The sequence below is a fragment of the Schistocerca nitens genome, chromosome 12, assembly GCF_023898315.1.
Source record: "Schistocerca nitens isolate TAMUIC-IGC-003100 chromosome 12, iqSchNite1.1, whole genome shotgun sequence".
Taxonomy (NCBI): Eukaryota; Metazoa; Arthropoda; class Insecta; order Orthoptera; family Acrididae; genus Schistocerca; species Schistocerca nitens.
The window spans coordinates 94728186-94754474 of NC_064625.1; positions in this window are offsets into that span (position 1 = coordinate 94728186).

Below are 26289 nucleotides of genomic sequence, written 5' to 3' on the forward strand. Positions count from 1 at the left end.
GCCAACTTTTATTCTGCGCCGTTCTATAATAGCTCCCTATACCAAATGACATACCATGTTAAGTGCCCATCTTTTGGTCTGAAATTACAAGTATTATATAAGAAAAGGGCCCTTCTTCGCGGGGAGTGTGTGATCCACATCTAGTTTCCTGCCCGCATCTCGTGGTCGTGCGGTAGCGTTCTCGCTTCCCACGCCCGGGTTCCCGGGTTCGATTCCCGGCGGGGTCAGGGATTTTCTCTGCCTCGTGATGGCTGGGTGTTGTGTGCTGTCCTTAGGTTAGTTAGGTTTAAGTAGTTCTAAGTTCTAGGGGACTTATGACCACAGCAGTTGAGTCCCATAGTGCTCAGAGCCATTTCATTTTTCTAGTTTCCTATCAAAATGCCTAATATTTTCTTCCTTGTATAATTGTAATCACTCAGTAGTTTCAGATACCTCAGACAACTTCATTTCCCCAGTATGAAAGTATTAATATGTAAAAAATTTCTGTACAGATGTTGTTGTTGTTGTGGTCTTCAGTCCTGAGACTGGTTTGATGGTTCAAATGGCTCTGAGTACTATGGGACTTAACATCTATGGTCATCAGTCCCCTAGAACTTAGAACTACTTAAACCTAACTAACCTAAGGACATCACACAACACCCAGTCATCATGAGGCAGAGGAAATCCCTGACCCGCCGGGAATCGAACCCGGGAACCCGGGCGTGGGAAGCGACTGGTTTGATGCAGCTCTCCATGCTGCTCTTTCCTGTGCAAGCTTCTTCATCCCCCAGTACTTACTGCAACCTATATCCTTCTGAATCTGCTTAGCGTATTCATCTCTTGGTCTCCCTCTACGATTTTTAGCCTCTACGCCGCCCTACAGTGCTAAATTTGTGATCCCCTGATGGCTCAGAACAAGTCGTACCAACCGGTCCCTTCTTCTTGTCAAGTTGTGCCACAAACTCCTCTTCTCCCCAACTCTATTCAATACCTCCTCATTAGTTATGTGATCTACCCATCTAATCTTCAGCATTCTTCTGTAGCACCACATTTCGAAAGCTTCTATTCTCTTCTTGTCCAAACTATTTATCGTCCATGTTTCACTTCCATACATGGCTACACTCTATACGAATACTTTCAGAAACGACTTCCTGACACGTAAATCAATACTCGATGTTAACAAATTTCTCTTCTTCAGAAACGCTTTCCTTGCCATTGCCAGTCTACATTTTATATCCTCTCTACTTCGACCATAGTCCCCGCCCGGAGATCCGAATGGGAGACTATTTTACCTCCGGAATATTTTACCCAAGAGGACACCATCACCATTTCATCATACAGTAAAGCTACATGCCCTCGGGAAAAATTACGGCTGTAGTTTCCCCTTGCTTTCAGCCGTTCGCAGTACCACAACAGCAAGGCCGTTTTGGTTAGTGTTACAAGGCCAGATCAGATGCATATATACCACAAGTTGAAACTTAAAAGTTGCAAACCTGATTGTGTGAGCGGCTAATCGACTTCGGTAAATACAGCGAGTGCGGACTATTGAACTTTTTCATTATACCTTAATGTAAACATCTGTTATTTTGTAAGAATTGCTCAGTCAATTATTTACCTATGGAGGGGACTACTGTTTAACGTGGAGTACGTACTACTGCATAACTCGGCATTTTTGACAGTAAGAAACATTGCCAGATACGAGATGAGTGTGGACATAACATTACTAGGACTGGCCATGGATCCAATCCCACATTTTTGGACCTCAACTCGGGCGCATTACCAGTGACTAACACTTCTGATTCCTGATCATTTCCACTCTCAGACGTCTTACAGACGATACATTTATGTGCGATGAAATGTCAGAAAAATGGACAAATGTAGAGTTGTGCGGAAAACTTAATAGTGAGAGTGCTCAAATTGTTCAAATGGCTCTGAGCACTATGAGACTTAACATCTGAGGTCATCAGTCCCCTATAACTTAGAACTATTTAAACCTAACTAACCTCTTCTTTTGTGGTGAATAAGGATGATGCCACTCCATGGACTGCCTTTCTGTTTTCGGCGCAAAGTGATGCAGCCAGCTTTCGTCCCCCGTAACGATCCGTGACAGAAAGGCCTCTCCTTCGGTCTCAAAACGAATCATTCAGATAAAATGGCCTTTCTTTGAATCTTGTTGTCCGCTGTGAACAATCGTCGAACGCACGATTCAGCAGTAGCTGTGACAGGACGTTCCGAGCGTGGCTGATCATGGAGCTCTGTTTCTGCATTTCCTGAGGCTGTAACTTTCTTTACCCACCACCCAACTGTACTATCAACTGCAGCATCGCCATACCCTGTAGACAATCGTTTATGGATGTGCACCACGGTTTCTTTTGCTGCACACAAGAATTCGATAACAGCACACTGCTTGTAACGTGAGTCGTATGTAGACACCATTTTGACGCTGTGCTACGTCGGTCAGAGGAGAAAGTACAAACTGGATCGGACTAGGAAAAAGGGTGAGACAAGGATGCTGTCGATCACCTACTCTTTTCAACCTCTACTTGGAAAATATGATTGACCAATGCTCATCAGATGACAAAGGCGTAGAAATTGGAGGAAGAAGAGTAGGGTGTTTGAGGTTTGCTGATGACATGGTCCTTCTAGCCACAGGGGAAGAAGAATTACAGGATTTGGTGGACACCATTGAAACTAATGGAAAAAAAAATATGGAATGAAAATTAACACAAAAAAAGCAAAAGTATTGGCACTAGGAGGAAATAAGGAAATAAAAATTATGCTGAATGGAGAAATAGTAGAACAGGTGGAAAATTTTAAGTATCTTGGAAGCAGGATAGACACCGATTGGAAGTGCACCACAGAAATTAAAACAAGGATAGCAACGGCAAAAGAGGCGTTTTATAAGAAAAGGAGAATTTTCTGCAGCGGTCTGGGCAGAGAACAAAGGAAGAGACTCATAAAATGTCTTGTGCGGAGTGTTATTCTAAATGGCGCTGAAACATGGACTATGAGGAAGAAAGACAGAGAAAGGCTGGAGGTTTTTGAGATCTGGACATGGCGGAGGATGGACAGCGTAAAAAATGAGGAGGTATTCAGAAGAGTGGCAGAGAAAAGACAGGTACTAGATGTAATAAAGGGAAGAAAAAGGAACTGGAATGGGCATATATTAAGAAAGAATGACGGACTGATAAAAACAGTTTTAGAAGGTTATGTAGAAGGGAAAAGGAAGTGAGGAAGGAAGAGATTCCAGATACTGGATGACATGATGGACGGTACAACATACAGCAGCCTTAAGAAGGAAGCAATGGATCGCAGAAAATGGAGAGGCAAAGGACGTGCTAATATAGCAGATAACTGACGTTGACTACGGCTATGCTATCGGCCAGAAGGGTTCGAAACTTCACCGACACACAGAACGAACATCAAATGTCTATGTGTAGGGTGGCGCACGAAATATGTTACCATTTTGTTTTTGAATATAAACTTTATTGTCAATACAATCTGAAAGGAACATATACTACAATGAAGAGCCGTCCATGGAGATTTGTTCTAACTCAGCACATGCTCAATATGTCCACCATTTCGTTTCCTAATTTCCTTCAAACGAACACTGAAGTTAGTGATTACCCTACGGCACATGTCTTCCATAATTTCACTGCAAGCTTGAAGAATAAGTCTTCTGAACTCCATTAAATCACGTAGACGTTTCGGGAATTTTTTTTCCTTTAGGTACCCCCAAAGAAAAAAGTCACATGGATTAAAGTCTGGACTATTGGGGGGCCCATTTTGTCCGTCATTGAAGCAACCTGCAAACCTGAGTGAAATGATACGCATGCCGAAATGCTCGTGTAAAAACTCCAACACAGTGTTTCCAGTATGTGGCCTTGCTCCATCTTGCATGAACCACTGCGTGTTGAAGGGCAAGGCAGTAGCAAGAAGCTGTGGAATGAAGCTATTGCGAAGCATGCCCAAATAATGCTCGCTGTTCACAGTTTCTTCAAAGAAAAAGGGACCAATAAGTCCATAACTGGAAATTGCTGCCCACGCTGTAATGTTGTCGTTCATGAAGCACTTGTGGGTTTTCAGTGGCCCAAAAGCGTACATTTTGTTTGTTAACCACACCGTCTAAATGAAAAGGCGCCTCGTCTCAAAACCAAACGTTGTTGAGAGTTTCTTCCCTATCCTCCGTCCACTGAGCAAACAGTAGTCTCTGCTGCTTGTGTTCTTCAGTGGGCTTCTGTGCACAGGTCATCTTGTATGGGTACATATGGAGGTCGCTTTTAAGAATGCGTTGAACGGAGCGTCTGGGTATTTCCAGTTGCACTGTTGCCTTTCTACACGATTTCCCGGGACTTCTCTGTACAGCAACTCGTACCGCTTCAATATTCTCCGGCGAACAAACAAACTTTGGCCGACGTCGCTTCGCTTCCAATACTGTTCCTTCCTGTACAAATTTATCGTACAACCGGTGGATGGTCTTCTTGCATGGGACCCAGCGTGTGTTAAACGCCTCTGAGTCACAAGGCTTTTCGTTTCATGAAAAAGTAACACAATTGCCGATCGTTGCTGTGTCGTCAGTCTTCCATTGTCAGCCACTGCTGCTTACTAGTCTCCTAGCGGCAGTATGGTGAATTACACGTCATTTCGTAACTCATTTGTTTTTCCAAGCTCTGCTGGAACTGCTGTAGAGATTAGTGATGGGGAGCTCGTGAATGAGTCGTTCAAATGAACGCTTCACTCCAGTGAAGTGTGAACTATCCACTCAATTTCAATGAACTGGTACTTCAAACTCTTCACAGATAGCACACTCCACACTTTTTTCTAGTTCACTCACTCTCTTCCCCTCTCCCACTACATCGGCGCTACGTCACTCATTCTCCCTTCACTTCAGTCCTCCCTCTACTGCCTGTCGACGAATCGCGCGGCGAAATACTCTTAGAACAACAGTTGCACTTTGCTTTCCCAACACCTAAATCGGCGAAGAAACCCCAAATTTCACTACTTTTACGCGATCGCGAGTTGCTAGCCATTGTATAAGCGCGAATAAACACAAAAACTGCTTTCCGAATAAAATAAAGAGGGACTTTACCTGAAATAGTACCAATGACTACAGGTGACAGTTTACGTTTTGAATTTTGAGGGTTATTACTCTCAACAAAAATAAAATCTACGGGAAAACTTCTGAATAATTACTTAACGTAGGTGTATAGACTTTGTGACAGTGGTAAACATACTCATTCTATTTTGTAGTTTTCAGTCCATGAATACAAAAATAAGGTTTCACTTGGCAGATAAAGACTTTTTTGGGTGCTTCGTGAGAAAATGTCGAGCTTAATTAAACGTAATACCTTCTTTATATGTGACAGGCTTCTCTGTTTATCTTTCCTTTGTCCTCTTCGACCATGCTCTGTTTAAGTTAACTCAGACGCTGTAAGTGTGTAAAACGTTGCGTGCACGTTACTGCATAGTTCGGCCATCTGTTGGTAAACTTATGAAGTATTACGAAGCTTTATTGTACGAGCGAGGCGATGCCAGCGTAGCTCCGCCTGAGCGGCGAACTGGGCAACTTCGCCAGGCTTCCGTACTTCATGAATGAACTACTTCATTTGAACGCTTCACGGCAAAGAGTGAAATGAATGAAGTAGTTCACGGGAATGAACAAGTTCGACCCATCTCTAGTAGAGATCCCAGCGGGATATCTAAAGTGCGCCGTAAATTGTGAAAGAAACAATTGGTAACACATTTCGTGCGCCACCCTGTATTTTAATGGATTTTTAAAAAAAACGTGCGGCATTATTTATTGAACGACCATCGTAGTTCCAGTGTCGGGAAGTTTCCGTATCTGACACCGCCAACAATGACCGCAACAAAGCCGTCGAGTCACGTTGATGGTACGTGTGCGGCTACCTATGCAGACTGCAGCAACCACCTGCTGTACAAGAATCGCGAGCGAGTCAACCACCGGAGGAGGACGCCCCCGCGTCCCCACCGAACGACAAAAACAACCGGCGCGGCGCGTGAGAAGACGGAACAACCGATAATTGAAGTTGTTTTTCCGGCGGCGCGGGCCGCTCTGGTCGGCTTTATTCCTCGTCCCGCGGCGGCGTCTCCTTTTATAATTTACATTTTAATCCGACCTGCAGCGCTGGTGAGTCGGCGCTCACGCCACAGTGGGTGCACGCCGGCCGGCTCCGGCGCGACACAAAGGCGTCTGAGGAAGCCGACAGAAATAATAAGGGGCCGCCACAATGGGCCGACTCTCGCGCTAGCCAGCGGCCGTTTTAATTTATTCTGTTTGCCAGCGTCCAGCGGCGGAACTTTTCACGGGAATACAGAGGGGGAGGAGGGGAGAGGGGGGCGGAGGGGCGGGAGTAGGAATGGCACCTCTCCCCCCACCCCCCTCCAAGAACCCACAATACGACGGTACAGACGCAGTCACACGAATTCTGTCGGCGGGCTGTGTTGAAACAGTATAGCGGCGCCCGCAGTGGTGAGCTGGAGAAATGCTTCCTTTTCATTTTATTTCACTTTTTTTTCGTGATCCATGCCGAGCCCCGGATAGAACCAAAACTCCGGCGTTTTGTGAGTCGCAGGCTGCCCGATTGTGACTTGTAGCCAGTCTTTAATCCGGTGTTTTCTTTCTCTAGAGCGGGGTCTTTGGCAGTCGTGCTCTCTTTTTATTTGGCTCTTTGTAACTCGGGCGTCTGCCTGCCGCTTTTGTGCCTAACGCAGTGACTCGTCGAGACACACACACACACACACACACTGTTACAAGTGAGGGTGCCCTCCAGCGGTTCGTCGCTAGCTTCAAAGCCTACACGGTGGATAAGCGTTGTACTACGCTAATCAATTTCATGTAAATTGTCTTAGGACAACAACGAGTCTATCGTCGCTCCGTCCATCTGGTTTGCCTCTCAGTTCTTCATGTAGCATTTCATTAGTCGCTGCACACAGGTTCCTTCAATTAAAGTCGTAGATTAAAAAAGTAATTAGATGAAGAATACTTTTTCCCATTGTATTGCTTATAAAATGAAGTGGAGCTTTTATTTCGCCTTTTTCTCATAGATGACTGGTGATCACCTAAAATCCTTACCTTTCTTCCTTTTCTTCACGTGACAGTCACACTGCAAAAAGCAATTCTGGTACGTGCTGCACACTAGGCACGTTGCTGTGCAGAACTTAAGGGCGAAAGTAACTTACGAAACACGTGTCACTGTCAAGACATAATGTTACAATGGCATACTGACCTCCAATCACCGGTGAAAGTTATATGACACTATTCTCGTTCCACTTACGCGGCTTTTCAGGGGTCCATTCGGCCCTGTCTTCAGGTTTATGGATGACTACGCGCCTATCTCTTCGAAAAGCGCAGGTGGAGGATCACTTCAAATAACAGGATATTCGGTGAATGGACTGGACTGCCCGGCCCCTCGACTTAAACCCATCGAGCACCTTCGGTATGCGTGGATGGGAAAACGAAATGCTCTCTCGTAAGAACTTCTTACAAATCTTGTGAGCGAGCGAGGCGGTGCAAGGGTTAGCACACTGGACTCGCATTCGAAAGGTCGACGGTTCAAACCCGCGTCCAGCTATCCTGATTTAGCTTTTCCGTGATTTCCCTAAATCGCTTCAGACAAATGCTGGGATGGTTCCTGTTAAGGGCACGGCCGACTTCCTTCCCTAATACGATGGGAACGATGACGTCGCTGTTTGGTCCCTGTCCCCCAAACCAACCATCCAACCAACCATTAGCCCAACCTCGTGGTCAGCCAACCACACATCCAGTTAAAAACTGTCCGCTTTTTCAGATGTTCATGGGACGATAATGAACCGCGGTGATTTCAGAGGAGTTATCGTCTGAATAAAAGCGTCATTTCTGTTCATCGCATTACGTGTTTCTTTCAGTGGTCTTCTGTACTGTAGTATAGCAGTTCCTTCTATGTACGGTCCAAGTTTCATCGTGGTGCGTTACTGGGCAACAACACATTACGTTAAAGTTACTTTAGCCCTTACTATCAGCACTCCTAACATTTGTATTAGTACTCCTTGGATACCACTTCGACGTTTTTAACAACGTACAGCACCACATTTTCATAATATGGTACAGCATTAATAACGATTTTGAACAGCTGACCTTATTTATTGCTTTGCAAATACATTGCTGCAAAAATGTAATACCAAGCAACTAACGCAGCTCATTAATTATTGCTAGTTATGAAACCGACTGCGAGAAACGTCACTGCTCACATTGTTCACCAATAAATCCCCGATTCTTGACGCTTTGTATGCGGAAACAATGTTCCACTTCTGAAATAAACAGCTACAACAATGGACATTTTTATGCAACAGCCGATTGTTAGCATTCTTTCGTCAGTACTGCAGTTTATTTCATCAGTGAAGTTAGACGTTTCTCTTTGCAGTTTGCAAAATCACTTTTTCGATAGAAGAAAGAATTGAAATTGTGGAAGCATATGCGAAAACAGGTTCGATTATGGGAACTCCCGAACTTTTGTGGGTCAAGTGTCCGGATAGAGCAAAGAGAGCAATACCAAGTCTGTATAAAAATTGGCGCACCTACGGCCGTGTGCAAAATGTAAAACGGCAAAGAATTCCTTCAGTTCTCACACATGAAGTTATTGTAAACATTCGCCGAATAATTATTCAGAGCTCAAAGAAGCCTACACGAAACTAACACAACAGGCGCATATAAGTAGGAGCAGTTGCCAGCGGGAGTAAAAAGTATTAATTTGAAACCATAACTTGTGACAGTTGTGGAGCAATTACAGGAGGATGAGAGCCGGAAACTTGTAGATTACTGCACGTTGCTTTTGGATAGCATCGACTATGTTTTGTTAGACCCTTTCCATTACATCATGAGTGATGAAGCATGGTTTCATCTTTATGGTCATATGAATTCACAAAACATGAGGTACTGAGCAACGGAGAACACCTAACATTGTGTGTCAGCAACCGATTGATGCGGTGTAATAGGGACGTTTGTCATTGTACCGATCTTTATTGACACTGACCTCTACACGGTTGCATGAATGGAAATCTTTGATAAGTTTTGAGCTCAACTCAGACAATAGTGCTTCATCCACAAAGATGGGACACCATGCCACACGTCTAAGGTTTCCCTGGAACCAGTCAATGATGTCTTCACTGAGGAACGAAATGTCGGCAATATGGCCATCACATACGCCAGAATCTAACATCATGTGATTTTTACCTGTGGGGACACTTGAAGAGCAATGTCAAGGACACCAATCCGCTCGCACACAATACCAGAATAGTAAGTCAACATTAGCCACAAAGTTACCGCCATCGATATCGGAACTTTACGCCGGGCGTATCTGAATATACTTAGGCGTGCACAGTTGTGTATTGATGTTGCAGGGGGGGTAACTTTCAACATCTTCTGTAAATCCATTTTCCACTGTATTTTTCAGTTTGAATAAATGGTACGTTTGTGTAAATTCACAGAATTTTCTTTATACTTACACGAGCTACTTTATCTTTGCTGCCGTGTACAAAACAGCTAAAATTGTCTGGGTGCTTCACAGATAAAGGTGTTACATACAGGGTGTTTCAAAAATGACCGGTATATTTGAAACGGCAATAAAAACTAAACGAGCAACGATAGAAATACACCGTTTGTTGCAATATGCTTGGGACAACAGTACATTTTCAGGCAGACAAACTTTCGAAATTACAGTAGTTACAATTTTCAACAACAGATGACGCTGCCGTCTGGGAAACTCTATAGTACGATATTTTCCACATATCCACCATGCATAGCAATAATATGGCGTAGTCTCTGAATGAAATTACGCGAAACCTTTGACAACGTGTCTGGCGGAATGGCTTCACATGCAGATGAGATGTACTGCTTCAGTTGTTTAATTGTTTCTGGATTCTGGCGGTACACCTGGTCTTTCAAGTGTCCCCACAGAAAGAAGTCACAGGGGTTCATGTCTGGCGAATAGGGAGGCCAATCCACGCCGCCTCCTGTATGTTTCGGATAGCCCAAAGCAATCACACGATCATCAAAATATTCATTCAGGAAATTAAAGACGTCGGCCGTGCGATGTGGCCGGGCACTATCTTGCATAAACCACGAGGTGTTCGCAGTGTCGTCTAAGGCAGTTTGTACCGCCACAAATTCACGAAGAATCTCCAGATAGCGTGATGCAGTAATCGTTTCGGATCTGAAAAATGGGCCAATGATTCCTTTGGAAGAAATGGCGGCCCAGACCAGTACTTTTTGAGGATGCAGGGACGATGGGACTGCAACATGGGGCTTTTCGGTTCCCCATATGCGCCAGTTCTGTTTATTGACGAAGCCGTCCAGGTAAAAATAAGCTTCGTCAGTAAACCAAATGCTGCCCACATCAATCGCCGTCATCAATCCTGTGCACTATATCGTTAGTGAATGTCTCTCGTGCGGCAATGGTAGCGGCGCTGAGGGGTTGCCGCGTTTGAATTTTGTATGGATAGAGGTGTAAACTCTAGCGCATGAGACGATACGTGGACGTTGGCGTCATTTGGACAGCAGCTGCAACACGGCGAACGGAAACCCGAGGCCGCTGTTGGATCACCTGCTGCACTAGCTGCGCGTTGCCCTCTGTGGTTGCCGTACGCGGTCGCCCTACCTTTCCAGCACGTTCATCCGTCACGTTCCCAGTCCGTTGAAATTGTTCAAACAGATCCTTTATTGTATCGCTTTTCGGTCCTTTGGTTACATTAAACCTCCGTTGAAAACTTCGTCTTGTTGCAACAACACTGTGTTCTAGGCGGTGGAATTCCAACACCAGAAAAATCCTCTGTTCTAAGAAATAAACCATGTTGTCTACAGCACACTTGCACGTTGTGAACAGCACACGCTTACAGCAGAAAGACGACGTACAGAATGGCGCACCCACAGACTGCGTTGTCTTCTATATCTTTCACATCACTTGCAGCGCCATCTGTTGTTGAAAATTGTAACTACTGTAATTTCGAAAGTTTGTCCGCCTGAAAATGTACTGTTGTCCCAAGCATATTGCAACAAACGGTGTATTTCTATCGCTGCTCGTTTAGTTTTTATTGCCGTTTCAAATATACCGGTCATTTTTGAAACACCCTGTACTTGCCGTTAAGCACATAAGCGGGAAAAATGTAGAGGAAGTTTGAAATTGAGTTACAAGTTTGTTAGATGTCGTTAATTGTCAAATACTGAATGAGTACGGTTTTTGATAATGAGTATAGTATCTGATACACTTAGCGACTTCCAACCAACTTGTAGCACAATTTCAAACCACTCCTAAACTTTCGCACTCTGTTTTAAGCAAACTCTAGCTTTTTTAAGGCATATCATAGTTCAAGACGCGACGCCCGCTGAACTATGCGTTGTACAGTGATATAACGTTGCTGGTATGTATAGCGATCCGTGTGCATCCTGAGTGCAAAATGTATTGCGAATATAGTAGTAATCCACACAGATTATAAAAACACTACACATCTCCGCCGAAAACAATGGATCGATTTCAACCAAACTTGGTACACATATACCTTACCGTCAGGGAACAATCGCTGTGGGGTTAGAACCTCCTATCTATCATAGGTCATAGGATATGATGTCGTAAATGCTGAGATGCGTGAAAAACACTACATCATGCATGAAGTTTCAATTCATTTATTCTTTACAACTAAGACACTCCTGCAGTCGAATCAGCTTAAGGGGCTCCGGAAAGGCTCAAAATCATGAAAAGTTCAATTTTTACTTTTTGCGTTTTAATAGATATATAATTTATTCAATTCCGAAGACTACAACTATTTTTAAATTTTTTTTTAAATGTGTTCTACATGGGCGTGACCCACTGTGGCGCTGTTAAACTGCTGTCAAATGGTGTTATTATTAACGTCCGTGTTCATCAGGTACATTTTAGTGATGTGAGATAAAGTATGTGTTGTGGCTAACCTGTGATGGTTCAATATATATCGCTGGTGTGATTGTCGATTGTTTCATGTTTATTTACTCTGTCGTTATCTCGAAAATATTCGTAATTAATTCTGTTTCTTGAGTCTCTGTTTTGTTGAAGTATAATAATGAGTAAAAGTAAAGTTATTAGAAATCCTCTGAAGGCTTTTAAGAAAAGGAGAAATGTTGGAAAGCCAAAGGTATGTGTTATTACTGTAAACAATAAAGACGATGAAAATCCCCAACATAGCTTGTGTCCCAAAGAAGGAGACAGTTGGTGTAAATATAACAAAGGATTGCTAACTGGTGAAGTGTACACTCATAAGCATAGTCTGCCTCATGCAATAATGGAGGTGATAAAACCTATTTTCAGAGACTTAGCAGCACCTGAACTGTTGAAAAAGTGTATTCAAGGAAAAACTCAAAACCCCAATGAAAGTGTAAATAGTGTTATATGGTCGAGAATCCCCAAGACTGTATTTGTTGGAATAGAAACTCTTCACTTTGGTGTGTATGATGCTGTTGCGACTTTCAATGATGGCAACGTTGTAAGGTGCAAGGTATTTAGAAATATGGGAATGAAGATAGGTTCTAACATGGTACGAGCGATGCTTGCTTTAGACAAGGAACGCCTTCGGGCTGCAGACAGGGCTGTAAAGAGTCTAGAAATACAAGCAAGAGTAAACAGGAGGAGGAACAAGAGGAAGCTGGAGGAGGAGTTTGCAGAGGATGAAGATAATCCATCCTATGGACCTGGAATGCACTAAAAAGTTAATCCAATCTTTGTCGCTCGATTTCCAAAACTTTTATTTTCTCATACTAATTACATGTTTTCTAAGGATCTTCCAAACATATTTGTTTCAAACTTTCAGTAAATGTTACACAGTACCTTCTGCATAATTTAACACAGCCGTTTTCCAAAAAACTGTATATTTTTGAATATATAAATAAAAAATTGCAAAAAAAATGTTGTGAATTTTCATTACAATTGAAAAAAAATCATCTACAATAACTGAACTAAAATTTTGTAAAATCCCTGTGTTAAGTTGTAGCCCATATTCCAATAAATAATCTATAAAAAGTTCAACTTCCTACCTCAAATACTTTGTGAGGAAAGATGTAATTTATAAGCGTTATTTTAACATTGCAAGTATAGGGCGTTCCGGAGCCCCTGAAGGAAATCCCTGACACGTGGCAGCGCTTTAAACAGCTTTCACCCGCGAAGCGCAAACGGCTGTAAGAGAAAACAGTAGTTGTCTATAAAGCTATGAAGAGTCGTTGCCAGAGAGGCGTTTACAAAATCGCGTTGTGGTTACGCGAAGCAGTTGCGCTGAGCGTGTAGAAACTGTCCGGGATCATCGTACCCCGAGTTTACTGCGTAATTTCAAAGGTGTTTCCAGGAATGCAGGAAATGAAAGTTTCTTGATATTACACTACAGAGTTCATTTTTTTGTTTTAGTTTCTAACAGAAATTCGGCGAAATGAATACCTGGGCAATGCTGGGTTTGTCAGCTAGTTGTGCATACAATTTTCACTTTCTGAAACGTATGATGTATTTTAACCTAGAAGATGACATTTATGCAGATATGCTGTGGTAAAAACCTATAGGTCTAATGCTTGACTTTTAGATGACTGAAATGTTCATTCGAAACAGTTTCTCTCGTTAGGAATGACTGGGCTGTCAGGTACTTACGACACAACCGAATGTCCTTGACATTCCGTAAAAATGCGTGCTAGAATGCACATGGTTCGCCTTGCGTTGTTATGCCGCAGTGTAGGGATGTAGTACGTTTCAAGATGTTCTGCCATATCGGCTGCACGGAATACAAAAAATGTAGTGCTGGCAGACCTATTCCATTTACATCTACATCTTCATCTACGCCTGTTGTCTACAAACTATTTTGAAGTGAATGTGGCAGAGGGTGGTTCTCATTATTTCAGTTATTAGTGCATCTTCCCGCTCGGTTCACGTACGGATGGAAGCAACAATGATTGCTCCAACGCATGTGTGCGCTCTATAATGTGTGTGTGAATTACTATGGGACCAAACTGCTGAGGTCATCGATCCCTAGACTTACACACTACCTAAACTAACTTACACTAACTTATGCGAAGAACACACACCAACCAATGCCCAAGGGAGGACTCGAACCTCCGGTGGGAGAGGCCGCGCAACTCGTGATATGGCGCTTGTAACCGAAGTACGTATTTTGAATATTTATCTGTTTATTTACTTGAAACCAAAACTTTTAGCATTTAACGTGGAGTTTTGGTTGGTTTTAAAACGATAATAACTGGTGTGGATTTTTGGTTGGGTTTAAAACGATAATAACTGGTGCTACAGTATAAATTTATGCTTAAATAAATGAAAAATTAGTTTTCGATTTAAATTTATTCAAACTCTGTCCCTCTCTTCCTATTGCTTTGCACCCATCTCGATCATTCTCTTCAGGTAACTACCGAGGTTTTTTCTTTACCATTTGGTGACTTATCACCTGCTCTTTAAGTGCATTCTGTGTCTCGTCGGAATCATTTTATTTATTTATTTTTGAGAAATGTTATTTTTCATCGTTTGTTATTTTCATTTTAATTTCTTCAATTAATGGTAGCTTCAAAATACGAATCATCTTTGCAGATATTGCGTTGAATTTATCGTGGGGATCACTTTTCATCCAGTAATAGTTCCAGTCCACGTCCATTCCATCGTTCCGACATACTGATCGAGACACAGATTTCACTATTAAGGAAAGTTCTATTCACGAATATAGAGGAAAAACTGAACTAAAAGCGACTTATTTGCACTCAATAAAAAGGAAATATCGGAAGGCCAATAACACTGACGACAGGTGACAACAGACAGCTCTCAACAATAACGATTTAACAACGCCCAAACAATGAAGCGCAATGCGTCGACTGTTCTCATACGGTTCAAAAATGGTTCAAATGGCTCTGAGCACTATGGGACTTAACATCTACGGTCATCAGTCCCCTAGAACTACTTAAACCCAGCTAAGAACATCACACAACACCCAGTCATCGCGAGGCAGAGAAAATCCCTGACCCCGCCGGGAATCGAACCCGGGCGTGGGAAGCGAGAACGCTACCGCACGACCACGAGCTGCGGACCTCATACGGTTGTTGCAACAGACTGTTTCCACTCGAAAACGGATAGGTAAAACTACAACTGCCTGACTCGAATGTTTTTTTATTTCGTTCCTCCCACACACTGGTTTCACTGAAAAGAATGAAAGAATAGTCCAACCGATACTTAATACTACAACCGAATGAGTCGATAGTTTACCAACAACTGACTTAACTGTTTTCATTGGGTTGTTCCCTTCGTTCTGCCCTTCTCTGTATGCGTTCCATATCGCCTTTTAATCCAATCTGCTGTGGACCCACACAGTTGAGCAGTATTCTAATATGGATCGCACGAATGTATTTTTAAGCAATCTTCTGTGTAGGGAGTTTGCAATCTTCTAGCGTTTACTACCGAACCAAAGTGTATTACAAGGTTTATCTACAGGGTGTTTCAAAAATGACCGGTATATTTGAAACGGCAATAAAAACTAAACGAGCAGCGATAGAAATACACCGTTTGTTGCAGTATGCTTGGGACAACAGTACATTTTCAGGCAGACAAACTTTCGAAATTACAGTAGTTACAATTGTCAACAACAGATGGCGCTGCGGTCTGGGAAAGTCTATAGTACGATATTTTCCACATATCCACCATGCGTAGCAATAATATGGCGTAGTCTCTGAATGAAATTACCCGAAACCTTTGACAACGTGTCTGGCGGAATGGCTTCACATGCAGATGAGATGTACTGCTTCAGCTGTTCAATTGTTTCTGGATTCTGGCGGTACACCTGGTCTTTCAAGTGTCCCCACAGAAAGAAGTCACAGGGGTTCATGTCTGGCGAATAGGGAGGCCAATCCACGCCGCCTCCTGTATGTTTCGGATAGCCCAAAGCAATCACACGATCATCGAAATATTCATTCAGGAAATTAAAGACGTCGGCCGTGCGATGTGGCCGGGCACCATCTTGCATAAACCACGAGGTGTTCGCAGTGTCGTCTAAGGCAGTTTGTACCGCCACAAATTCACGAAGAATCTCCAGATAGCGTGATGCAGTAATCGTTTCGGATCTGAAAAATGGGCCAATGATCCCTTTGGAAGACATGGCGGCCCAGACCAGTACTTTTTAAGGATGCAGGGACGATGGGCCTGCAACATGGGGCTTTTCGGTTCCCCATATGCGCCAGTTCTGTTTATTGACGAAGCCGTCCAGGTAAAAATAAGCTTCGTCAGTAAACCAAATGCTGCCCACATGCATATCGCCGTCATCAATCCTGTGCACTATATCGTTAGCGAATGTCTCTCGTGCAGCAATGGTAGCGGCGCTGAGGGGTTGCCGCGTTTGAATTTTGTATGGATAGAGGTGTAAACTCTGGCGCATGAGACGATACGTGGACGTTGGCGTCATTTGGACCGCAGTTTCAACACGGCGAACGGAAACCCGAGGCCGCTGTTGGATCACCTGCTGCACTAGCTGCGCGTTGCCCTCTGTGGTTGCCGTACGCAGTCGCCCTACCTTTCCAACACGTTCATCCGTCACGTTCCCAGTCCGTTGAAATTTTTCAAACAGATCCTTTATTGTATCGCTTTTCGGTCCTTTGGTTACATTAAACCTCCGTTGAAAACTTCGTCGTGTTCCAACAACACTGTGTTCTAGGCGGTGGAATTCCAACACCAGAAAAATCCTCTGTTCTAAGGAATAAACCATGTTGTCTACAGCACACTTGCACGTTGTGAACAGCACACGCTTACAACAGAAAGACGACGTACAGAATGGCGCACCCACAGACTGCGTTGTCTTCTATATCTTTCACATCACTTGCAGCGCCATCTGTTGTTGAAAATTGTAACTACTGTAATTTCGAAAGTTTGTCCGCCTGAAAATGTACTGTTGTCTAAAGTATATTGCAACAAACGGTGTATTTCTATCGCTGCTCGTTTAGTTTTTATTGCCGTTTCAAATATACCGGTCATTTTTGAAACATCCTGTACTATGCTGTCGTTACAATTTCATATCCCTACAAAATGTTACACCCAGGTATTTGTACGAGTGAACCGACGCATTGACGTCGTACTCGTACGATTCTATAGCTGTTCGTCGTGAAAGTGTACAGTTTTACATATCCGAATACTGGAAGCTAGTTGTCATTCTTTACACAACTTTTGGGACTGGGAAAACCATCCTGTTGAAACCGATGTCGGTAGTTTAGCCCTGAATAACCGGTATTTTTCTGTGTTTGGTTGCTCTCGGTTATAACAGTCGCTTTTCATTTTTGCTAACAACCGAATAAAGAAAACGGAAATATCGGTTGGCATAGCAGCAGTGATAAAATTTTTCTTTTTTTAAATAAACCTTCTTTTTAAAAAGCAGGAGTAGTTTTTATCTGTAAAATTGGTTTGAAATATCGCGATATCATAGAAAAAGGGAAAAACGAGCAGTGCTATGTTTATAGCAATGCCAACAGAAACGAACAGCTAATACACGGCGTACCAACTGATATAGCATTGCTGAGACAATAACGCCGGCCGGTGTGGCCGTGTGGTTCTGGGCGCTTCAGTCTGGAACCGCGTGACCGCTACGGTCGCAGGTTCGAATCCTGCTTCGGGCATGGATGTGTGTGATGTCCTTAGGTTAGTTAGGTTTAAGTAGTTCTAAGTTCTAGGCGACTGATGACCTCAGAAGTTAAGTCGCATAGTGCTCATTTGAACCATTTGAGACAATAACGTACCTATTTCCGTGTGTCGTGGCTTAAGGGGCTCCGGAACGCCCTATACTTGCAGTGTTAAAATAACGCTTATAAATTACATCTTTCCTCACAAAGTATTTGAGGTAGGAAGTTGAACTTTTTACAGATTATTTATTGGAATATGGGCTACAACTTAACACAGTGATTTTACAAAATTTTAGTTCAGTTATTAAAGATGATTTTTTTTTTCAATTGTAATGAAAATTCACATTTTTTTGCAATTTTTTATTTATATATTCAAAAATATACAGTTTTTTGGAAAACGGCTGTGTTAAATTATGCAGAAGGTACTGTGTAACATTTACTGAAAGTTTGAAACAAATATGTTTGGAAGATCCTTAGAAAACATGTAATTAGTATGAGAAAATAAAAGTTTTGGGAATCGAGCGACAAAGATTGGATTAACTTTTTAGTGCATTCCAGGTCCATAGGATGGATTATCTTCATCCTCTGCAAACTCCTCCTCCAGCTTCCTCTTGTTCCTCCTCCTGTTTACTCTTGCTTGTATTTCTAGACTCTTTACAGCCCTGTCTGCAGCCCGAAGGCGTTCCTTGTCTAAAGCAAGCATCGCTCGTACCATGTTAGAACCTATCTTCATTCCCACATTTCTAAATACCTTGCACCTTACAATGTTGCCATCATCGAAAGTCGCAACAGCATCATACACACCAAAGTGAAGAGTTTCTATTCCAACAAATACAGTCTTGGGGATTCTCGACCATATAACACTATTTACACTTTCATTGGGGTTTTGAGTTTTTCCTTGAATACACTTTTTCAACAGTTCAGGTGCTGCTAAGTCTCTGAAAATAGGTTTTATCACCTCCATTATTGCATGAGGCAGACTATGCTTATGAGTGTACACTTCACCAGTTAGCAATCCTTTGTTATATTTACACCAACTGTCTTCTTATTTGGGACACAAGCTATGTTGGGGATTTTCATCGTCTTTATTGTTTCCAGTAATAACACATACCTTTGGCTTTCCAACATTTCTCCTTTTCTTAAAAGCCTTCAGAGGATTTCTAATAACTTTACTTTTACTCATTATTATACTTCAACAAAACAGAGACTCAAGAAACAGAATTAATTACGAATATTTTCGAGATAACGACAGAGTAAATAAACATGAAACAATCGACAATCACACCAGCGATATATATTGAACCATCACAGGTTAGCCACAACACATACTTTATCTCACATGACTAAAATGTACCTGATGAACACGGACGTTAATAATATCATTTCACAGCAGTTTAACAGCGCCACAGTGGGTCACGCCCATTTAGAAGACATTTCAAAAAAAAATTTAAAAATAGTTGTAGTCTTCGGAATTGAAAAAATTATATATCTATTAAAAGGTAATAGTCTGCAGATTCAGAAAACGCAAAAAAGTAAATATTGAACTTTTCATGATTTTGAGCCTTTCCGGAGCCCCTTCAGGTACGCTTGTAGGTACAGTGTGCAGCACTTGCCCCCACCTGGTCTCTACGGAAGTTTCTCGCCGGACAACCGTTGTAATGCGAAATGGCATTAACCCTAGTCTGGAAATATGTTTGCGAAGTAACGTAGCAAGGAAGTAAAACGCTTCGTTTGGTTTAAAAGATAAAAAGATTTATCTGTCATTTCTGTAAATTATTAAATGAGGGAGAAAATTAATGTAACAGTAATAAATTAAAAACTTTACAACAGTTCATTCATAGTACGCAATAAAAATAGAATGAAGCTCACCTGCTAAATGTGTCTATGTAATACGCTTTTGTATACTTGTAGTCCTCGAAAACGGACAAATTAACACGAAAATGGAGTTCCTCAACCACAGTGCTCACCATTTAGCACCAACTATTCGTGATGCCCAAATAGTGGTACGATCCCCGACTACAACATGATTTTTGGGCAGAGTTTCAAAAAATTAGAATCGATAGGGGAATTCTGGTGATTCTTTTTCTTTTTTGTAGTAGTTAACCGCTTGTCAGTTTCAGAGAAAAGCAGCGAACGCTGGTCGGACTAACTTTTCTTTTATTTGTCCATTTAATATATCGTCCGCCCCTGGCAGCTGAATGGACAGCGCGACGGAATGTTATACCTAACGGCCCGGGTTCGATTCTCGGCTGGTTCGGAGACTTTCTCCGCTCAGGGACTGGGTGTTGTGTAGTCCTTATCGTCATCATTTCATCCCCATCGACACACACGTCGCCGAAGTGGCGTCAACTCGAAAGACTTGCACCAGGAGAACGGTCTACCCGACGGGAGGCCTCAGCCACATGGAATTTCATTTATTTAATATATCGACTTTGTTTGTTGTTGTTGTGGTCTTCAGTCCTGAGACTGGTTTGATGCAGCTCTCCATGCTACTCTATCCTGTGCAAGCTTCTTCATCTCCCAGTACCTACTGCAACCTACATCCTTCTGAATCTGCTTAGTGTATTCATCTCTTGGTCTCCCTCTACGATTTTTACCCTCCACGCTGCCCTCCAATACTAAATTGGTGATCCCTTGATGCCTCAGAACATGTCCTACCAACTGTTCCCTTTCTTCTAGTCAAGTTGTGCCGCAAATTCCTCTTCTCCCCAATTCTATTCAATACCCCCTCATTAGTTATGTGACCTACCCATCTAATCTTCAGCATTCTTTTGTAGCACCACATTTCGAAAGCTTCTATTCTCTTCTTGTCTAAACTATTTATCGTCCACGTTTCACTTCCATACATGGCTGCACTCCATACAAATACTTTCAGAAATGACTTCCTGATACTTAAATCTAAACTCGATGCTAACAAATTTCTCTTCTTCAGAAACGCTTTCCTTGCCATTGCCAGTCTACATTTTATATCCGCTCTACTTCGACCATCGTCAGTTATTTTGCTCCCCAAATAGCAGAACTCCTTTACTACTTTAAGTGTCTCATTTCCTAATCTAATTCCCTCAGCATCACCCGACTTAATTCGACTACATTCCATTATCCTAGTTTTGCTTTTGTTGATGTTCATCTTATACCCTCCTTTCAAGTCACTGTCCATTCCGTTTAACTGCTCTTCCAAGTCCTTTGCTGTCTCTGACAGAATTACAATGTCATCGGCGAACCTCAAAGTTTTTATTTCTTCTCCATGGATTTTAATTCCTACTCCGAACTTTTCTTTTGTTTCCTTTATTGCTTGCTCAATATACAGATTGAATAACATCGGGGATAGGCTACAACCCTGTCTCACTCCTTTCCCAACCACTGCTTCCCTTTCATGCCCCTCGACTCTTATAACTGCCATCTGGTTTCTGTACAAATTGTAAATAGCTTTTCGCTCCCTGTATTTTACCCCTGCCACCTTCAGAATTTGAAAGAGACTATTCCAATCAACATTGTCAAAAGCTTTCTCTAAGTCTACAAATGCTAGAAACGTAGATTTGCCTTTCCTTAATCTTTCTTCTAAGATAAGTCATAGGGTCAGTATTGCCTCACGTGTTCCAACGTTTCTACGGAATCCAAACTGATCTTCCCCGAGGTCGGCTTCTATCAGTTTTTCCATTCGTCTGTAAAGAATTCGCATTAGTATTATGCAGCTCTGACTTATTAACCCGATAGTTCGGTAATTTTCACGTCTGTCAACACCTGATTTCTTTGGAATTGGAATTATTATATTCTTCTTGAAGTCTGAGGGTATTTCGCCTGTCTCATACATCTTGCTCACCAGATGGTAGAGTTTTGTCAGGACTGGCTCTCCCAAGGCTGTCAGTAGTTCTAATGGAATGTTGTGTACTCCGGGGGCCTTGTTTCGACTCAGGTCTTTCAGTGCTCTGTCAGACTCTTCACGCAGTATCATATCCCCCATTTCATCTTCATCTACATCCTCTTCCATTTCCATAATATTGTCCTCAAGTACATCGCCCTTGTATAGACCCTCTACATACTCCTTCCACCTTTCTGCTTTCCCTTCTTTGCTTAGAACTGGGTTTCCATCGACTTTATGTACCTTGAAACACTGTGAGTCAAAATTTTCCACTCCCCTACATTTACTACAGGGGACAATAGGGATAAGAAACCGAAATTGCGTTATTTCCGAAACAGGTTATTTTGAGCAGCTTTAACAGCCAGGTTAAACTGGAAAAAAAAGCAATATAACCGCTACACCTCCCACCTGGAGGAGGTAATTTTAGCTAGGCTGTGTATTGGGCACAGCCTTTTTAGCCATCGTCATTTGATAAGTGGCGCTATCCCACCACTTTGTACACATTGCGCCCAAGTTTTTACTATCCCACCACGTCCTGACGGAACGCCCATTTTTTAACCGTTTACGGTCCCTCTTGGGTTTACCATCTGAGTTATCGGCCGTTTTAGCAAATGACGCACGAGCTGTCGAACGCGTTTTACTCTTTATCCGCCAAAGCAATATGGCGAAACCCATTTAATTTTTAGTTTTGGACCCGTTTCTGTATAGTGTCTTTTATAGACCTTTTCTCCACGTCCCTGTTTTTAGCTGTCTTCTCTTCTGTCAGTTGCTACTAACGTGCAGTCGTTTTTTAACTCCTCTCTGTCTTCGTGTTCTATAGTTTTGACTTGGGCGCGTATGACCCCCGTTGGTATTTTCGCCCTAAGGCAAAACGAAACCAAACCTACACCACTTTGAGGCAACGGCCTTGCTGCAATGGATACACAAGTTCCCTTGTGATCAGCGAAGTTAAGCGCTGTCGGGCGTGGTCGGCACTTGGATGGGTGACCATCCAGGCCGCCATGCGCTGTTGTCATTTTTCGGGTTGCACTCAGCCTCGTAATGCCAATTGAGGAGCTACTCGACCGAATAGTAGCGGCTTTGGTCAAGAAAACCATCATAACGACCGGGAGAGCGGTGTGCTGACCCCACGCCCCTCCTATCCGCATCCTCCTCTGAGGATGACACGGCGGACGGATGGTTCCGGTAGGCCACTCGTGGCCTGAAGACGGAGTGCTTACACCACTTTGAAATATTATCATGATTTGACTGAAAATTTTTGCAGTTTTTTTTTTTTTTAAAGCGAAAAGCGAGTATGAGTGACTGGTAACATTGTCTACAGGATCATGTACATCAAGGGTAGCAATACACTTCCCTGGGGCAAACCTGAAAGTAGTACATTTGTCGATGACTCTCCATCCAAGATAACATTCTGCGTTTTGCCCACCAACAAATCCGCAGTCCATTCACCAATTTCGTCTCGTATGCAATACGATAATACTTTCGATCGACAGCTGCGGTGTAGTTCTCAGAATTTAAGAAATACTGCCTCTACTGGACTGCCTTGATCCATGGCTTTCAGTTTGTCATGAGCGAAAGGGGCAAGTTAGGTATCACATGAACCGTTGTTTCGCAATGCCTGCCCGTTGGCATTGAGGTCATTCTATTCTCGATACCTCATTATCTATCACCACTGAGATGACAAAAGTCGTGGGGTACCTACTAATATCTTGTCGGACCTCCTTTTCCCGACATAGTGCCGCAACTCGACTAGTTGTTTACTCAATCAGTCTTTCGAAGTCCTCTGCAGAAATATTGTGCCATGCTGACTCTATAATTGACAAAGTGTTGTCGGTGCAAGATGTTTTGCAAGAACTGAGCTCTCGATTATGTCCCATAAATGATCCATGAGCTTCATGTTGAGCAATCAAATCATTCGCTCGAATTGTTGCAAATGTTTTTCAATCCAACTGCGAACAATTGTAGCCCGGTGGCATGGCGCATTGACACCCATAAAAATTCCATCGTTGTTCGGGATCATAAAGTTCATGAATAGCTGCAAACGACCTCGGATTAGCCGAACATAACCATTCCCACTCAACAGAGAAAAGTCCATTGGGCCTGAAGGGATACCAATTCGATTCTACACAGAGTGCGCGAAACAACTTGTCCCCCTTCTAACAGCCGTGTACCGTAAGTCTCTAGAGGAACGGAATGTTCCAAATGATTGGAAAAGAGCACAGGTTCTTCAAGAAGGGTCGTCGAGCAGTTGCGAAAAACTAGGTCTATATCTCTGACGTGGATCTTTTGTAGAATTTTAGAACATGTTTTCTGCTCGCGTATTGTCATTTCTGGAAACCCAGAATCTACTCTGTAGGAACCAACGTGGATTCCGGAAACAGCGATCGTGTGAGACCCAGCTCGCTTTATTTGTTCATGAGACCCAGAAAATATTAGATACAGGCTTCCAGGTAGATGCCATTTACCTTGACTTCCGGAAGGCGTTCGATACGGTTCCGCACTGTCACAAAGCAAGAGCCTACGGAATATCAGACCAGCTGTGTGGCTGGATTGAAGAGTTTTTAGCAAACAGAACACAGCATGTTGTTATCAATGGAGAGACATCTACAGACGTTAAAGTAACCTCTGGCGTGCCACAGGGGAGTGTTATGGGACCATTGCTTTTCACAATATACACTCCTGGAAATGGAAAAAAGAACACATTGACACCGGTGTGTCAGACCCACCATACTTGCTCCGGACACTGCGAGAGGGCTGTACAAGCAATGATCACACGCACGGCACAGCGGACACACCAGGAACCGCGGTGTTGGCCGTCGAATGGCGCTAGCTGCGCAGCATTTGTGCACCGCCGCCGTCAGTGTCAGCCAGTTTGCCGTGGCATACGGAGCTCCATCGCAGTCTTTAACACTGGTAGTATGCCGCGACAGCGTGGACGTGAACCGTATGTGCAGTTGACGGACTTTGAGCGAGGGCGTATAGTGGGCATGCGGGAGGCCGGGTGGACGTCCCGCCGAATTGCTCAACACGTGGGGCGTGAGGCCTCCACAGTACATCGATGTTGTCGCCAGTGGTCGGCGGAAGGTGCACGTGCCCGTCGACCTGGGACCGGACCGCAGCGACGCACGGATGCACGCCAAGACCGTAGGATCCTACGCAGTGCCGTAGGGGACCGCACCGCCACTTCCCAGCAAATTAGGGACACTGTTGCTCCTGGGGTATCGGCGAGGACCATTCGCAACCGTCTCCATGAAGCTGGGCTACGGTCCCGCACACCGTTAGGCCGTCTTCCGCTCACGCCCCAACATCGTGCAGCCCGCCTCCAGTGGTGTCGCGACAGGCGTGAATGGAGGGACGAATGGAGACGTGTCGTCTTCAGCGATGAGAGTCGCTTCTGCCTTGGTGCCAATGATGGTCATATGCGTGTTTGGCGCCGTGCAGGTGAGCGCCACAATCAGGACTGCATACGACCGAGGCACACAGGGCCAACACCCGGCATCATGGTGTGGGGAGCGATCTCCTACACTGGCCGTACGCCACTGGTGATCGTCGAGGGGACACTGAATAGTGCACGGTACATCCAAACCGACATCGAACCCATCGTTCTACCATTCCTAGACCGGCAAGGGAACTTGCTGTTCCAACAGGACAATGCACGTCCGCATGTATCCCGTGCCACCCAACGTGCTCTAGAAGGTGTAAGTCAACTACCCTGGCCAGAAAGATCTCCGGATCTGTCCCCCATTGAGCATGTTTGGGACTGGATGAAGCGTCGTCTCACGCGGTCTGCACGTCCAGCACGAACGCTGGTCCAACTGAGGCGCCAGGTGGAAATGGCATGGCAAGCCGTTCCACAGGACTACATCCAGCATCTCTACGATCGTCTCCATGGGAGAATAGCAGCCTGCATTGCTGCGAAAGGTGGATATACACTGTACTAGTGCCGACATTGTGCATGCTCTGTTGCCTGTGTCTATGTGCCTGTGGTTCTGTCGGTGTGATCATGTGATGTATCTGACCCCAGGAATGTGTCAATAAAGTTTCCCCTTCCTGGGACAATGAATTCACGGTGTTCTTATTTCAGTTTCCAGGAGTGTATATAAATGACCTAGTAGATAGTGTCGGAAGTTCCATGCGGCTTTTCGCGGATGATGCTGCAGTATACAGAGAAGTTGCGGCATTAGAAAATTGTAGCGAAATGCAGGAAGATCTGTAGCGGATAGGCACTTGGTGCAGCGAGTGGCAACTGACCCTTAACATAGAGAAATGTCATGTATTGCGAATACATAGAAAGAAGGATGCTTTATTGTATGGTTATACGATAGCAGAACAAAGACTGGTAGCAGTTACTTCAGTAAAATATCTGGGAGTATGCGTACGGAACGATTTGAAGTGGAATGATCATATAAAATTAATTGTAGGTAAGGCGGGTGCCAGGTTGAGTGAGATTCATTGGGAGAGTCCTTAGAAATTGTAGTCCATCAACAAAGAAGATGGCTTACAAAACACTCGTTCGACCTATACTTGAGTATTGCTCATCAGTGTGGGATCCGTACCAGGTCGGGTTGACAGAGGAGATAGAGAAGATCCAAAGAAGAGCGGCGCGTTTCGTCACAGGGTTATTTGGTAAGCGTGATAGCGTTACGGAGATGTTTAGCAAACTCAAGTGGCAGACTCTGCAAGAGAGGCGCTCTGCATCGCGGTGTAGCTTGCTCGCCGGGTTTCGAGAGGGTGCGTTCCTGGATGAGGTATCGAATATATTGCTTCCCCCTACTTATACCTCCCGAGGAGATCACGA